Below are 16,438 nucleotides of genomic sequence, written 5' to 3'. Positions count from 1 at the left end.
TGGGCTGGATCGGAGCCGGTGCCCCCTAGATGGGGAGGCCCAGCGTCACTCACCTCTCCCGTCCCGTTGCAGGAAGCGGCGGGGGCTGGCCGCGGAAGCACCCGCTGCGTGACACCTGCCAGGTGTTTCTCGCAGACGCTGCTGGCTGCGGAGCCCTGCGCGGCCCCACGCTGCCGCCTGCCCCAGGACGAGACGGTGCAGTGGGTGCAGTGCGACGGCTGCGACGCCTGGTTCCACGTGGCCTGCGTGGGCTGCAGCTACAGCGCCGTCCAGGAGGCCGACTTCCGCTGCGGGGGCTGCCGCACGTAGCCGCGGGCAGGGGAGCACGGGGCGGCCAGGAGACTGGAGACGGTGCAAGATGGGCAGGGAGTGGTGACACCGGCCTGGCGATTGTGTGCGCACGGACAGTGACTGATGACACCGGCCTGGCGATTGTGCGCGCACGGGCAGTGACTGGTGACACCGGGCCTGGCGATTAGTGTGTGCGCACGGACAGTGACTGATGACACCCGGGCCTGGCGATTGTGTGCGCGCACGGGCAGGACTGGTGGACACCGGGCCTGGCGATTGTGTGCGCGCACGGGCAGGGACTGGTGACACCGGGCCTGGCGATTGTGCGCGCACGGGCAGTGACTGGTGACACCGGGCCTGGCGATTGTGCGCGCACGGGCAGTGACTGGTGACACCGGGCTTGGCGATTGTGTGTGCGCCACGGACAGTGACTGATGACACCGGGCCTGGCGATTGTGTGCGCGCACGGACAGTGACTGATGACACCGGGCCTGGGCGATTGTGTGCGCGTCACGGGCAGTGACTGGTGACACCGGGCCTGGCGATTGTGTGCGCGCACGGGCAGTCGACTGGTGACACCGGGCCTGGCGATTGTGTGCGCGCACGGGGCAGTGACTGGTGACAACCGGGCCTGGCGATTGTGTGCGCGCACGGGCAGTGACTGGTGACACCGGGCCTGGCGATTGTGTGCGCGCACGGGCAGTGGACTGGTGACACCGGGCCTGGCGATTGTGTGCTGCGCACGGGCAGTGACTGGTGACACCGGGCCTGGCGATTGTGTGTGCGCACGGGCAGTGACTGGTGACACCGGGCCTGGCGATTGTGCGCGCACGGGCAGTGACTGGTGACACCGGGCCAGGCGATTGTGTGTGCGCACGGGCAGGGACTGGTGACACCGGGCCTGGCGATTGTGTGTGCGCACGGACAGTGACTGATGACACCGGGCCTGGCGATTGTGTGCGCACGGACAGTGACTGGTGACACCAGGGCCTGGCGATTGTGTGCGCACGGGCAGTGACTGGTGACACCGGGCCTGGCGATTGTGTGCGCACGGGCAGTGAACTGGTGACACCGGGCCTGGCGATTGTGTGCGCACGGGCAGTGACTGGTGACACCGAGGCCTGGCGATTGTGTGCGCGCACGGGCAGTGACTGGTGACCACCGGGCCTGGCGATTGTGTGTGCGCACGGGCAGTGACTGGTGACACCGGGCCTGGCGATTGTGTGCGCACGGGCAGTGACTGGTGACACTGGGCCTGGCGATTGTGTGTGCGCACGGGCAGGGAGTGGTGACACCGGGCCTGGCGATTGTGTGTGCGCACGGGCAGGGAGTGGTGACACCGGGCCTGGCGATTGTGTGCGCGCACGGGCAGGGAGTGGTGACACCGGGCCCTGGCGATTGTGTGCGCGCAGCCGGGCAGGGAGTGGTGACACCGGGCGCTGGCGATTGTGGTGCGCGCACGGGCAGGGAGTGGTGACACCGGGCCTGGCGATTGTGTGCGCGCACGGGCAGGGAGTGGTGACACCGGGCCTGGCGATTGTGTGCGCGCACAGGGCAGTGACTGGTGACACCGGGCCTGGCGATTGTGTGCGCGCTACGGGCAGTGACTGGTGACACCGGGCTGGGCGATTGTGGTGCGCGCACGGGCAGTGGACTGGTGACACCGGGCCTGGCGATTGTGTGCGCGCACGGGCAGTGACTGGTGACATCCGGGCCTGGCGATTGTGTGCGCGCACGGGCAGTGACTGGTGACACCGGGTCCTTGGCGATTGTGTGCGCGCACGGGCAGTGACTGGTGACACCGGGCCTGGCGATTGTGTGCGCGCACGGGCAGTGACTGGTGACACCGGGCCTGGCGATTGTGTGCGCGCACGGGCAGTGACTGGTGACACCGGGCCTGGCGATTGTGTGCGCGCACGGGCAGTGACTGGTGACACCGGGCCTGGCGATTGTGTGCGCGCACCGGGGCAGGGAGTGGTGACACCGGCCTGGCGATTGTGTGCGCAGCTCACGGGCAGTGACTGGTGACACCGGGCCTGGCGATTGTGTGCGCGCACGAGGCAGTGACTGGTGACGACCGGGCCTGGCGATTGTGTGCGCTGCACGGGCAGTGACTGGTGACACCGGGCCTGGCGATTGTCTGTGCGCGCACGTCGGGCAGGGAGTGGTGACACCGGGCCTGGCGATTGTGTGCGCGCACACGGGCAGGGAGTGGCTGACACCCGGGCCTGGCGATTGTGTGGCGCGCACGGGCAGGGAGTGGTGACACCGGGGCCTGGCGATTGTGTGCGCACGGGCAGTGACTGGTGACACCGGGCCTGGCGATTGTGTGCGCGCACGGGCAGTGACTGGTGAAACATGACACCTTAGAAGGGACTGGTGAAATCGTGGGAGACAAGCAATGACTGGCTGAAATGTGCCAGGCGATTGTGCGTGCCCAGCGGCTAGTGCCACCGTGCCAGCCAAGTGGGGACTGGGCGAAAACAGCCGAGGAGCCTGAAGCAAGAAACGTAAGCCGGGCACGTGGCTGGCGATGGAAACAAGAGATGCCCGACTCGTGACTTGTGCAAAAGTGCCAAGACGATTGTGCAAACCTGGGAGCCGAACACATCCCTCTGGGCTGGATTTCTGTTCCCCTACAGGGAATGGGACACGGGGCACCGGCTCCACAATCCAGCCCCAGCGCACGTGAGCTGTGGCTTGTGAAAATGTGCCCGGTGGGCTGAGAGCCAATGGAGGGCCGATGCCTGAGCAGTGCCTCACACTAACCGGGCCGGGCTTTCGCTCTCAATCAGGGCCGGGCGTTGGCCCGGTGCCTCCTCAGAGCATTTGGCGCTCGTGCGCAGCATGGACATCGACGCAGCGGCTCGCAGAGGCCACACGCGGCCCTCGTGACAAACAAGGCAGCTGTGCAGCCTCGCACGAGGAGGTGACCTGGCCGTTTCCACGCCCCACGAGGGCTCCAGGAGGGCATCCAACCCCCGTGCGATTGATTCATCTGCCAGCCTTTACACCCCATTCCCTCCTTCTTTCCGTAGCAGCCGCTTCTCCCTGCGCCTGGATTTCCCCGTGCGAATACACCCAGTCGTCATGGCCTCCCACGGAGCCGCTTCCCCGCTCCCTTCTTCCTTCCAGGGGAGGGGAGACGGAAAAGAAGGGAGTGAAAACGCGCCAGAAAGGCCAGAAAAACTGGATTTTTCAGCCTGTTCTAAAACGGGGTTCTTCCTACTCCTAAACCGGACCTTTCCCGCCCACGACGCTGGTGAATGGCTCCCCCCGCCGCGCCGCGGGCGGAGACGCGGATCCACCTCTCCCTCTGTTATTTTTCCTTCTTTTGCTCTGGCACCAAAAAAAAAGGTGGGGGGGGTGTTTCTAACTGATCACCTGTTTGTTTTTCTTCCACCGTCCCGCTCCACTTGTGCCCATTGCAGTCTAACATGTGCCACAAAAACCAACCCCTGGCGAATGGTTTGTGTGTAGCTGCCCGCCCACTCCAAATTTGCTGCAGCACAGAGCACCCTATATGTGCCTAGGTCCCTCCTCAGCTCCTGCGCGCCTGATCGCGGGAGGCTGGTATTGCAAGCCTGGGAATTGACCCTCCGGGGGGCAGGAGAAGCCGAGGAGCGCACCCCCAGAGGGGAACTGTGGCTCAGCGGGGCAGGGAGTTGGGAGATCAAGACCCCCTCGCAAATCCATCATCTACAGTGCGGTCCCATTCCCTGCTGGCCACAGCTGTCGCTTCCTCGGATCCGGTCGATCACAACCAAACCGAACCTGCAGGCAGATCTCTGTGTGGCCCGGGTTCAGGTGGGGAGGGTAGTAGGGTCTAGTGGTTAGAGCGGGGAGGGGAGCTGGGAACCAGGACTCCTGGGCTGTGTCCCCCGGGGAGGAGAGTGGGGTCTAGTGGTTAGAGCAGGGGGCAGCTGGGAGCTGGGACTCCTGGGTTCTGTCCCCAGCTCTGGGAGAGGAGTGGGGCCTAGTGGTTAAAGCAGGGGGGGCTGGGAGCCAGGACTCTCTTGCTGCCCCAGTGACCTGAGCTTCAGTCTTTTCCTATTACACCCACCCCAGTGAGAAGAGGCAGGGTCAGGGCTGCGGTGCTAGCCCAGGGCAGGGGGTTTCCTGGCTGGGAAGGTAGCCGAGGCAGGTGGCCTTGGGGGGGTTAAATCCTGCCAGGCAAGGCCCCACCCTGAGTCAGTGGCCTGCTGGATCTTGGACCTGCACGAGCCCTGCCTGGGAAACAAGACGGGGCGCCGGCCCTGGCTCTGTGCTGCAGGAGCAGGGCGGGGGGCTCGGCAGGGGGCGCTGGGCTGCGGGGAGCAGGGTGCTGGGCTGCGGGGAGCGGGGCAGGAGAGGGTGTTTTTCCTCATGTTACAAAGCCAGACACGGACACCACACGGCGTTTGGGTAACGAGTCATTTAATAAGGCACCGAGAGGGGGGTGGGTGCGAGCATGCAGCAGCTTCCCGTCAAGACACGCCCGGGATTCTCGCCCCCGGCCCAGTAAAACCCAGATCACTTTCCCCACATCAGATTCGGCAGCAAAAAAAAGAGGGAGAAAAGATGGGGGGGGGGCACGGAGCAGATGGTAGGGATGCAGCCAGAGGGGTCAGGACTTTATCACCTCCTGCTGGAGAAAAAGAGTCTTACACTATTTACACCATTCCCTAAAAAAGAGCTACAAAGTCTAGAGGAATGTGGCTGATCTAGAAAAAAAAAAAACCCTGAGGGTTCCTGGGATGAGAGATGGGGGGCTGTGGGGTCCCTGGGGGTTGTTGCAGGGCAGCCAGACACTCAGGAGGCTGGAGGGGGTTGCGTGGTTCTGGAGTCACAGTGGTTCTAAATTCCTCCTGTCCTGGTTCTGGAGTCACTGCGGGTCTAGACTTGACGCATGTTGGTTCTGGAATCACTGTGGTTCAGTATAGTGACGTCTTTGGAAAATGGAGCAAGGTTCTAGACTGACTGTACTCGTTCTAGAGTCGACAACGAGCTGCTGCAGCTCTGGACTGTCCCCCCTGCAACCTGAGGTTCCTGAAGGGGAGATAGGGTTTGGACACCCCTGCCCCAGACCCTCCATGGGAGGAGGCCTCAGAAGTGGGTGACTGGGTTCTAGAGCCAGAGGGGTTAGTCTAGATCAGTGGTTCTCAAACTGTGGGTCGGGACCCCATTTTAAGGGGGTCACCAGGACTGCTTAGACTTGCTGGTGCATGGGGCTGAAGCCCAAGGGATTCACCCTTGGGTGGTGGGGATCAGGTTACAGGCCCCCTGGCTGGGGCTGAAGCCTTTGGCTTTGACCCCTACCCTGCCCAGGGCGGGGGGCTCAGGCTTTGGCTCCCCCACACGGGACAGTGGGAATCAGGTGGACTCAGGCTTCAGTTCCCCCCCCCCCCCTTGGGGTCACGTAGTAATTTTTGTTTTCAGAAGGGAGTCACAGTGCAATGAGTTTGAGAAGCCCTGGTCTAGATCTCATACACAGAGGTTGATGGAAGCTCACCGGGATGGAGTTCTAGTTTCACCTGGATGTTCTAGAGCCCCTACCCACCGTTGGGCTACACGGGAGGTTCTAGATCACACCAGAGGCTCTCGGCGTGGATGGCCTGATTGCAAAGTATTCATGGTTACACTAGAACCCTCCCACCTTGAAAGTGCCGATGTTCTGGATTCCTCATGGTTCTAGATCCATGACTTGCTCCCCAAGATACCTGAAAGGAGCTGACAGGAATCGAGCCACCAGAGCTTTCTTAGCTATTCTAGCCCTATAAAGATATTACAGGACTTTCTGGAGTCTCCCGTTGAGGTACCTAGAACACCATCGGCTCAAGATTGTCCCACTGAGAGGCTGGAGCTGTTCTAGACCTCAGATGGCTGGGACAGGGTGAGGTTCTAGAGCACACTGAGAACATCCCACTTCTAGAGTCTGCCTGGTTGGGAGGTGTTTGCGGCCCAGAGCCTCTAGAGCCAAGATGGGGTGCTGGCTCGAGAACGCTTGCTCGGTCTACACAAGGCTGATCTAGAACCAGTCCTTCCCCCTGCCTTGAGGCCTTTCAGACTGGGGGGGAGGGGGAAGATTTGCCTGTAAATAAAAACGTACCCACAATCCCTTGCCTTAAAATAAAAAATGGGGGGAGGGGTGCGCAAATCATCCCCCTCCCGAGAAATTGACACACAATCCCTTGCCTTAAAGTTAAGCAAGGGTGGGGGGGGTTTCCAGTTAAAATCCCCCACCCTGACCCTCCTGCCAGGGTCCGCCCGCCCCACCCCCAGCCCCCTGGCGCTCAGGTGGAGTGCATGGGGTGGCCCATGAGGGGGGGCCCAGGGGGAGTGGGGTCGAAGGGCTCCCCCCCGTGGTGGAACTGGGGCACGTAGAGGGCGGCGAAGGCGGCGGCGTTGTAGCCCTGGGGGGGCGGAGGGTGGTGCCCCATGGGGGGCCCCGGCAGCTGGCCGGGCGAGGGAGCGAAGGGCAGGGGCCCCCCCTCGCAGTCGTCGCGCCCGGAGCAGCCCCCGCTGCGCTTCCCCCTTCTGCCGGCGGTTGCAGAACCAGACGCGGACCACCTGGGGGGGGACAGACGGACAGACGTCAGCGCCATGGGATGGGCTGCCCCCGCGCCCCCCCACAGCGTCCTGCACCCCCTCCCCCACACAGCCCCCTCACTCGCAGCCCTCCGTGCACATAGCCCCCCTCCCCATGCCCCCCATGCACACGCAGTCTCCTGCACCCCTCCCCCCCACAGCTCCCCCGTGCCGCACCCCCCCCACAGCCCCCGAACCCGCAGCCCTCCATGCACACACGGCCCCCAGTACCCTCCCCCCCGCGGCGCCCCTCCCTGCGCACCGGCCCCCCGGGACTCACGTCCTTGTCGAGGTGCAGGTCGTGGGCGATGTGGGACGATCTCCTGCAGGCTGGCTTGGGGCAGCGCAGAAAGTAGCTCTCCAGGGAGCCCCTCGCCGCCGTCTCGATGCTGGTTCGCTTCCGCTTGCGGGCCTGGAGCAGGGCGCTCTCCATGCTGCACATCTGGGGGACAGGCGGGGCACCCCCCGCAGAGTCACCGCGGCACCCCGACTCCCCCCGTCGAGTCCACCGTCACGCCCCTGACTCCCCCCGCAGAGTCACCGTCACGCCCCTGACTCCCCCCGCAGAGTCACCGCGGCGCCCCGAGTCCCCCGTCCCCTCCGTCGAGTCACCGTCACGCCCCTGACTCCCCCCGCAGAGTCACCGTCACGCCCTGACTTCCCCCCGTCCCCCCCGCAGAGTCACCGCGGCGCCCCGACTCCCCCCGCAGAGTCACCGTCACGCCCTGACTCCCCCGTCCCCCCGCAGAGTCACCGTCACGCCCCTGACTCCCCCCGCAGAGTCACCGTCACGCCCTGACTTCCCCCCGTCCCCCCGCAGAGTCACCGTCACGCCCCTGACTCCCCCGCAGAGTCACCGCGGCGCCCCGACTCCCCCCGTCGAGTCACCGTCACGCCCCTGACTCCCCCCGCAGAGTCACCGTCACGCCCCGACTCCCCCACAGAGTCACCGTCACGCCCTGACTTCCCCCCGTCCCCCGCAGAGTCACCGCGGCGCCCCGACTCCCCCGCAGAGTCACCGCGGCGCCCCGACTCCCCCGTCCCCCCCGCAGAGTCACCATCACGCCCCTGACTCCCCCCGCAGAGTCACCGTCACGCCCTGACTTCCCCCCGTCCCCCCGCAGAGTCACCCGCGGCGCCCCGACTCCCCCCGCAGAGTCACCGCAAGCGCCCCGACTCCCCCGTCCCCCGCAGAGTCACCGTCACGCCCCTGACTCCCCCCGCAGAGTCACCGTCACACCCCCGACTCCCCCCGTCCCCCCACAGAGGTCACCGTCACGCCCCTGACTCCCCCCGCAGAGTCACCGTCACGCCCCCGACTCCCACCGCAGAGTCACCGTCACGCCCCTGACTCCCCCCGCAGAGTCACCGTCACGCCCTGACTTCCCCCCGTCCCCCCGCAGAGTCACCGCGGCGCCCCGACTCCCCTGCAGAGTCACCGCAGCGCCCCGACTCCCCCGTCCCCCCGCAGAGTCACCGTCACGCCCCTGACTCCCCCGCAGAGTCACCGCAGCGCCCCGACTCCCCCGTCCCCCCGCAGAGTCACCGTCACGCCCCTGACTCCCCCCGCAGAGTCACCGCAGCGCCCCGACTCCCCCGTCCCCCCGCAGAGTCACCGTCACGCCCCTGACTCCCCCCGCAGAGTCACCCGTCACGCCCCTGACTCCCCCCGCAGAGTCACCGTCAACGCCCCTGACTTCCCCCCGTCCCCCCGCAGAGTCACCCGCGGCGCCCCGACTCCCCCCGCAGAGTCACCGCGGCGCCCCGACTCCCCCGTCCCCCCGCAGAGTCACCGTCACGCCCCTGACTCCCCCCGCAGAGTCACCGTCACGCCCTGACTTCCCCCGTCCCCCCGCAGAGTCACCGCGGCGCCCCCGACTCCCCCCATCCCCCCGCAGAGTCACCGTCACACCCCGACTCCCCCCGCAGAGTCACCGCAGCGCCCCGACTCCCCCGTCCCCCCGCAGAGTCACCGCGGCGCCCCGACTCCCCCCGCAGAGTCACCGCGGCGCCCCGACTCCCCCGTCCCCCCGCAGAGTCACCGCGGCGCCCCGACTCCCCCCGTCCCCCCGCAGAGTCACCCGTCACGCCCCGACTCCCCCCGCAGAGTCACCGTCACGCCCTGACTTCCCCCGTCCCCCCGCAGAGTCACCGCGGCGCCCCCGACTCCCCCCATCCCCCCGCAGAGTCACCGTCACACCCCGACTCCCCCCGCAGAGTCACCGCAGCGCCCCGACTCCCCCCGTCCCCGCAGAGTCACCGCGGCGCCCCGACTCCCCCGCAGAGTCACCGCGGCGCCCCGACTCCCCCCGTCCCCCCGCAGAGTCACCGCGGCGCCCCGACTCCCCCGTCCCCCTGTCGAGTCACCGTGGCGCCCCGACTCCCCCCCATCTCCCTATTCCCGGTCACCCCAGCGCCCTCCCCCCGGAGAGTCACTACAGCACCCCCGACTCATCTTATGCCCAAATAAATCTGTTAGAGTCTCTAGGGGCGCCTCCTTGTTTTTGCTGATGCAGACTAACACGGCTGCCCGCTCCAAAGCCACCAACCTCCCCCAGTCATCCCAGGGCCCCTCCAGCCCTCCCCACCCCCAGATTCCCCCCCCATAGTCACCCCAGAAGGCCATTGCCCCCTTAGACATGGGAACCCCCACAGAGTCACCCCCCAGCCCCCCAGCCTGCCCCGTCTCCCCCATTCCCCCCCAAGTCACCCCAGTATCCCACCCAGCCTAGTCCCTCCCAGAGTCAACCCAGCATCCCCTGCCCCTGTCCCCCCGAGTCACACCAGCAGCCCCCCAGCAGGCCATTGCCCCCCAGCACACCAACCCGTCCACTCATCCCAGCCCCCCCTCAGAGCAGCCCATCCTCCCCCCAGTCCCCCCAACCCCCAGGTCCCCCACAACCTCCCCCCGAAACACAGCAGGCTGTTGCCTCCCCCCCTCCCCAACATGCCAACCACCCTTCTGGGCCCAGCCCCCCCATGATGTCAATCCACAGGTGCCCCCCCAAATCCCACCCAGCCCCCCCCGGGCCCCCCCACCCACCTCCTGCAGGTTGGCGTTGCCGTCGGCCTCGTCCAGCCAGCGCTGCAGGAGCGGTTTCAGCTTGCACATGTTCTTGAAGCTCAGCTGCAGGGCCTCGAAGCGGCAGATGGTCGTCTGGCTGAACATCTTCCCTGGGGGGCGGGGGGGGGGGTCAGGGCCGAGGGCGGGGGCAGCCTTGCCCGGACCCAACGGGCAACCCCCGCCCCAGCCGTTTTACCTGGGTGGGGGGGAGCCCCTGCTCTCTGAACGGACCCCGGCGTCCTGGAACATCCCCCACACCCCCTTGGAAATGGGCCCAGGTGTCTAGGGACACCCCCCTGCCCGGTGAACGGACCCTGGCATCCGGGCCCCGCCCCCACACCCCCTTGGAAATGGGCCCAGGAGTCTAGGGACACCCCCCTGCCCTGTGAACGGACCCTGGCATCCGGGCCCCGCCCCCACACCCCCTTGGAAATGGGCCCAGGAGTCTAGGGACACCCCCCTGCCCTGTGAACGGACCCTGGCATCCGGGCCCCGCCCCCACACCCCCTTGGAAATGGGCCCAGGAGTCTAGGGACACCCCCCTGCCCTGTGAACGGACCCTGGCATCCGGGCCCCGCCCCCACACCCCCTTGGAAATGGGCCCAGGTGTCTAGGGACACCCCCCTGCCCTGTGAACGGACCCTGGCATCTGGGCCCTGCCCCCACACCCCCTTGGAAATGGGCCCAGGTGTCTAGGGACACTCCCCTGCCCTGTGAACGGACCCTGGCATCTGGGCCCTGCCCCCACACCCCCTTGGAAATGGGCCCAGGTGTCCAGGGACACTCCGCACCCTGTGAATGGGCCCTGGCGTCCCCCCAGCCCGTCCAGGAATGGACCCCAGCGTCCGGGAGCCCCCCCAGTGACACCCACCATACAGCACACCCAGGGCCAGCCCCACGTCGGCCTGCGTGAACCCCAGCGTGATCCTCTTGTGCTTCAGCTCCTTGGCAAACTGCTCCATCTCCTCCGTGCTGGGGGTCTCCTGGGGAAGGGGACGGGGGCCTGTCAGTGGGGAGGGGCAGGGAGAGAACCCAGGCGTCCTGGCTCCCCGCCCTGCCCCCACTCTAACCACGAGACCCCTCCCCTCCCAGAGCCGGGGACAGACCGCAGGGCTGGGCTAGCAGGGGGCTGCGGTCTGGAGTGGGGGGGCACCGGCAGAGCTTGGTGCGGGGGGAGTTTCCAGCCTGGAGCCAGGGCTCTGGCCCCGCGATCATCTGGCAGGAATCTGGCCGCTCAAGTCCCAGGGCTCAGGACACAGATGGAGCACGGGTAACAACTGCCCCGGCTGAGCGGCTTGAGATCGTCCATTCCTGACACACCCACAGCCCCTCCCCACCTAGCCGGGGACAGAACCCCGGAGTCCTGGCTCCCAGCCCCCCTGCTCTAACCACTAGACCCCACTCCCCTCCCAGAGCCAGGAGTGAACCCAGGAGTTCTGGCTCCTGCCCCTGTGTTGGGAGACCTGGGGCGCTGGGTGGAGGATCTGTTCCCATCACCCAGGCAATGGCCCCATCGCTCAGGAATGACAACGACCCCGCACCTGTCTGACCAGCCCTGCCCGCACTGCGGTCAGCTCTGGGGAACAGCGGATGGGTGACACCCGCCCGCCTTCGGGACAAGGAGGGAAGTTGTGTCCCGGTTCCCAGCCCCCGCACTCTAACCGCTAGCCCCTACTCCCCTCCCCGAGCCAGGGAGAGAACCCAGGAGTCCTGGCTCCCAGCCCCCCTGCTCAAACCACTAGGCCCCACTCCCCTCCCCGAGCTGGGAGAGAACCCAGGAATCCTGGCTCCCAGCCCCCCCTACTCTAACCACCGGCCCCATTCCACTCCCTGAACCAGGAGAGAACCCAGGAGTCCTGGCTCCCAGCCCCTTTGGGCTGGGGAGTGGGCCTGGGCCAGTGCCCTCAAGGGGAATTCACGGGTGATTGTAAATCAGGGAGGAGTCCCAATTAGAGAGCAGGAACATATCTTCCTTTGGGGCAGCTGGACACAGGGCCTAGCCCGAGTGGGGGAGGGAGGCTGGGAGCTAGGACTCCTGGGTTCTCTCCCCAGCTCTGGGAGGGGCGTGGGGGCCTAGTGGTTAGAGCAGTGGGGGCTGGGAGCCAGGACTCCTGGGCTCTCTCCCCAACTCTGGGAGGGGCGTGGGGCCCTAGAGGTTAGAGCAGGGGGAGCTGGGATCCGGGACTCTACTCCACTTCCTGTCCCAAACTCTGCCCAGCTGAGGTGTGGCGGGATCGGCTGGGATCTCTCTCGCACCCCAGGGTGGATCCAGCAGAGATCCCGAGGGACCCGGTCCGTAGCTCAGGGGATCTGCTGGGATCTCGGGAGATCCACCCCCAGGATCTCGCCCAGCCCCAGAGCCTGTCCGTACCTCATCCCCGCTCTCGGCCTCGTCCGCCTTGACCTCGCCGGGGGCCGCCGGCGCCCCGGGGCTGCCCCCGCTGCCATCGCTCCGGGGGCTGCTGGCCCCGCTGCCCTCGCCCCCCTCGCCCGCGGGGCCTGGGGGCGGAGCGGGCAGGGTGGCCAGGGGGCGGGCGGCGGCCTGGGGCAGGAAGCAGCCCCCCCAGGCCTGGGCCGGGTGCCCGTAGATGGGGCCCTGTTGGCCACACTCCCGCTCCGGCTTGACGTCAGGCTTCAGGCCTTCGTAGGCCGCAGCCGGCTGGCCAGGGCCGTAGGGGGGCGCCCAGCTCTCCCCGCCCATGGGGAAGGGGCACCAGGCACGGAGCAGGGCCTGGTGCCCGGCGGGGTCCCCCGGCTGCGTCTCCAGGAGCCCCCCCTGCGGCCCGTAGTCCAGCCGGTAGCCGTAGCCCTGCCCGGGGGCCACCCCATTGTAGGCCTCAGGCAGGAAGCTGCCGGGCCCCTCGTGGGGCGCGTTGGCTGGGCCCGGCGGGACGGCGTCCAGGTGCAGGCCCTGCCCCGCCAAGGGGTACGGGCGCCCCAGTTCCTGCCCCACGTGGCCGGCCATGGTGACGGGCCAGGGGACGCAGGGAGATGGCCACCTCGAGGGCACGGCTCAGTCCACGGCCACCGGGCCGAGGGGGCGGCGGGACCCAGGCGTCCGGGGTGAAGCTCTGCGGTGGTGGGACCCAGGTGTCTGGGGTGCAGCTCAGCCACCAAGGGACTCAGGTGTCCGGGGTGAAGCTAAGCCAGCGGGGGGACCCAGGCGTCCAGGGGATGCAGCTCAGCCGGCGGGGGGACCCAGGCTTCTGGAGTGAATCTCAGCTGGTGAGGGACCCAGGCGTCCAGGGGATGCAGATAAGCCAGTGGTGGGACCCAGGCGTCCGGGGTGCAGCTCAGCTGGCGGGGGAACCCAGGCTTCCGGGGGATGCAGCTCAGCCGGCGGGGGGACCCAGGGGTCTGAAGTGAATCTCAGCTGGTAAGGGACCCAGGCGTCCGGGGGATACAGCTAAGCCAGCGGTGGGACCCAGGCGTCCCTGGTGAATCTCAGCTGGTGAGAGACCCAGGCGTCCAGGAGAATTTGGCTCCTACCTCCTATGCTGTCCTGGCCAAGGTTAAGCAGGAGGAGCTGGTAAGAACCCAGGCGACCGAGAGATTCTGGCCCCTAACTCCCTGCCAAGGCGAAGTCCAAGAGGAACCCAGGCATCCAGGGAAAGTTCAGGGGGTGGAAGCCAGGCGTTCAGAAGGAGCGCAGCTGCTGGGGACCCAGGAGTCCGGGACAACGGGGCTGCCACTCCTCGGACCCCCTGGGCAAGCAGTGAAACCCAAGGAGGGGGGTGGAGGGAACCCAGGCGTCCGAGAGAACGTAGCCCCCACTCCTCTGACCTCTTAGTTGACCGGTGAAGCCCAAGAGGGGTGCAGGAAACCCAGGCGTCCGGGAGAACGTAGCCCCCACTCCTCTGACCTCCTAGTTGCCTGGTGGACCCAAGCAGGGCTGGAGGGAACCCAGGTGTCCGGGAGAAGCAAGCAGCAGCTCCTGCCTCTGCGCCAGTGTTGCCCCCCCCAACCCGCCTCGTTAACCCCTCCCTGGCCGGGCCCCACCCCAAGCATTGGCTGCCCCACTCCCTCCCCCGATTCAGCTCCAAGGAGCCGGCCCCTCCCACCCGGATCAAAGCCAGGGGCTCTGCCAAGGTCGCCCCCCCTCCCCCCCGCTAAGTGCCCCATCGCCGCTCAATGGGTCCCGCTTAGCTCCAGACAATGGCCCCGAGGCCTGCCGGGGGGGACGCTGAGAGTGGGGGGCAGGACTCCTGGGGTCTCCGGGAGGGGACTGGTGGTCGGGTGGGGTGGGGGCCGGGAGCCAGGACTTCTGGGTTCTCTCCCTGGCTCTGGGAGGGGAGTGGGGTCTAGTGGTAAGAGCAGTGGAGGGAGCTGGGAACCAGGACTCCTGGGTTCCCTCCCTGGCTCTGGTCGGTGTGGGAGGAGGGTTACAGGCAGGATGAGTGAAGTGGGGTGCAGAAGGGTGAAATGACTGACTTGACCTTTAAAGACAGCTCAGAAAGTCAATGGCAGAACCCAGGCGTCCTGGTTGGCTCCTAGCCCTCCCGAGCCGGGAGAGAACCCAGGCGTCCTGGCTCCCAGCCCCCCTCAGTCTGGCCCATCGGCCTCACTCCCCGAGTTTGGGGAGACCGGGGCGGGTGGTTCACGGCCAAGGGCTGGGGGGAGGCCCGTGGGGACAGGCAGCGGAGGCGGCCAGGAAGCCAGCCCCCCGGGGGAGCCATCAAGGTCCGGGCTGCCCCATTGATGTGAGAGCCGGGCGCTTAGCAAGAGAATGGCTTTGATACATTGTGCGGGGCGAGGGCGGGGGGCACCAGGGGGCGGGGGAGCCAGGACTCCTGGGTTTATCTCCCCTTGGTTTCGGTCGGGTTTTGATCACTCTGCAGCCTGTGATGGGCGTGAGCGGGGCGGGGCTGTCTGGGCTGGGGGGGCTGGGAGCCAGGACTCCTGGGTTCTCTCCCTGGCTCTGGGAGGGGAGGGGGGAAGTGGTTAGGGCAGCGGGGGTTGGGAGCCAGGACTCCTGGGTTCATTCCCGTCTCTGGGAAGGGAGCGGGGGGCGGGGGCAGTGGTTAATGCCAGGTGGGATGGGAGCCAGGACTCCTGGGTTCTCTCCCTAGCTGTGGGAAGAGAGTGGGGTCTGGTGGTTAGAGCAGGGGGGGCTGGGAGCCCAGACTCCTGGGTTCTCTCCCTAGCTGTGGGAGGGGAGCAGGGGTCAGTGGTTAATGCCGGGTGGGATGGGAGCCAGGACTCCTGGGTTCTCTTCTGGCTCTGGGCGTAGGGCAGGGGGCAGTAGTTAGGGCATGGGGGCTGGGAGCCAGGACTCCTGGGTTCTCTCCCTGGCTGTGGTGGTGGGGGGCAGTGGTCAGGGCAGGGCGGGCTGGGAGCCAGGCCTCCTGGGATCTCTCCCGGCTGGGAGGGGCAGGGGTTGGCCCCCCAGCACTTAGCAGGCTGTTGGGGGGTGAATGCCCCGGCCGGGTGCTATTGTGGCCGGGATGGCCAGTGACACACTCAGCTATTCAGGTATCAATGGCCCAGCCCTGGGCCCAGCTGACCTGGGGGCGGCTCATTGTGTATCTCTGGATGGGCTGTTAAACCTGAGGCCTCAACCTTGGGGGGGGGGAGCTGGGGGTCAGGATTGAATGAGGGGCACCAGCAGGGCTGGGGGGGGCAGGGGGCTGCAGGTTGGGAGTGAGGGGCACTGGAAAGTTAGTGGGATCAGGTAGAGAATTGAGGGTGAAAGCTCAGGGAGAATTTGGGGTCCCGTTTCTGGGGGGGGGAATGTCCAACTGGGGGGTAGTTTACAGCATTCAAAGAGAATTTGGGGAGCAAGTGCCTGATATTTGGGGGTGATTCTTTGGGGGAACTGGGTGTAACTGTGTCTGGAATTGGGGGCAGGGTTCACTGAAGGGTCCTGGGGTCCAGTTGGATTGAGGGGGGCTGGTGAGTCTGGGGGGTCCTTTCTAGCAGGGGAGCCCTGGCTAGGATTCAGGGTGGCAGATGTTTCAGGGGGATGTTGATAGAAGAGATGCCTAAGAGACTTCGGTGGTTGCGGGGGGCCCTGGCGAAGGACATGGGGGGTTCCCCAAATCTCAGGGTCACATGACCGGGAATGGGGGGTTATGGGGCATAGGCTCCGTGTCTCGCATCCTGCCCCAGTCAGCTGCCCCATGGCCCAGCCCTTTGTCCTGCAGCCCAGGAGATGGGACCGCAGCCCACTGGCAGCCCCACGGCAGTGTCCCCCCAGATCAGAGCCAGCACCCGCTAGAGGGGCCAGGCCTGGTGTCCGAGACTCACAGATGCCTTCATCTCTTTTGCTTTTCTCTTTTATTCCAAGTTGGAGGGTTGAATAAATAGGTGGGAAACTGGGGGGCGGAGTGGGAGGGGAGCAGCATGGCGGGGAGCAGTATGTGGGGGGGCAGCTGGGCAGGCGGGGAGCAGGGGGCCTCTAGCATCTCCCTCTGATCTCCCCTGGGAACCTGGTATGGACCAGAGCGCGTTTGTGTCATCGCCGCCTGCTGGGGGGCTCAGACCTGCCCCATGTTTCCCCGCCAGCAGCCCGGGGCG

Source organism: Eretmochelys imbricata, chromosome 14 (genome assembly GCF_965152235.1).
Source record: "Eretmochelys imbricata isolate rEreImb1 chromosome 14, rEreImb1.hap1, whole genome shotgun sequence".
Lineage (NCBI taxonomy): Eukaryota > Metazoa > Chordata > Testudines > Cheloniidae > Eretmochelys > Eretmochelys imbricata.
The sequence above is the reverse complement of the archived record's forward strand: the minus strand, read 5'-3'. Positions refer to the sequence as shown.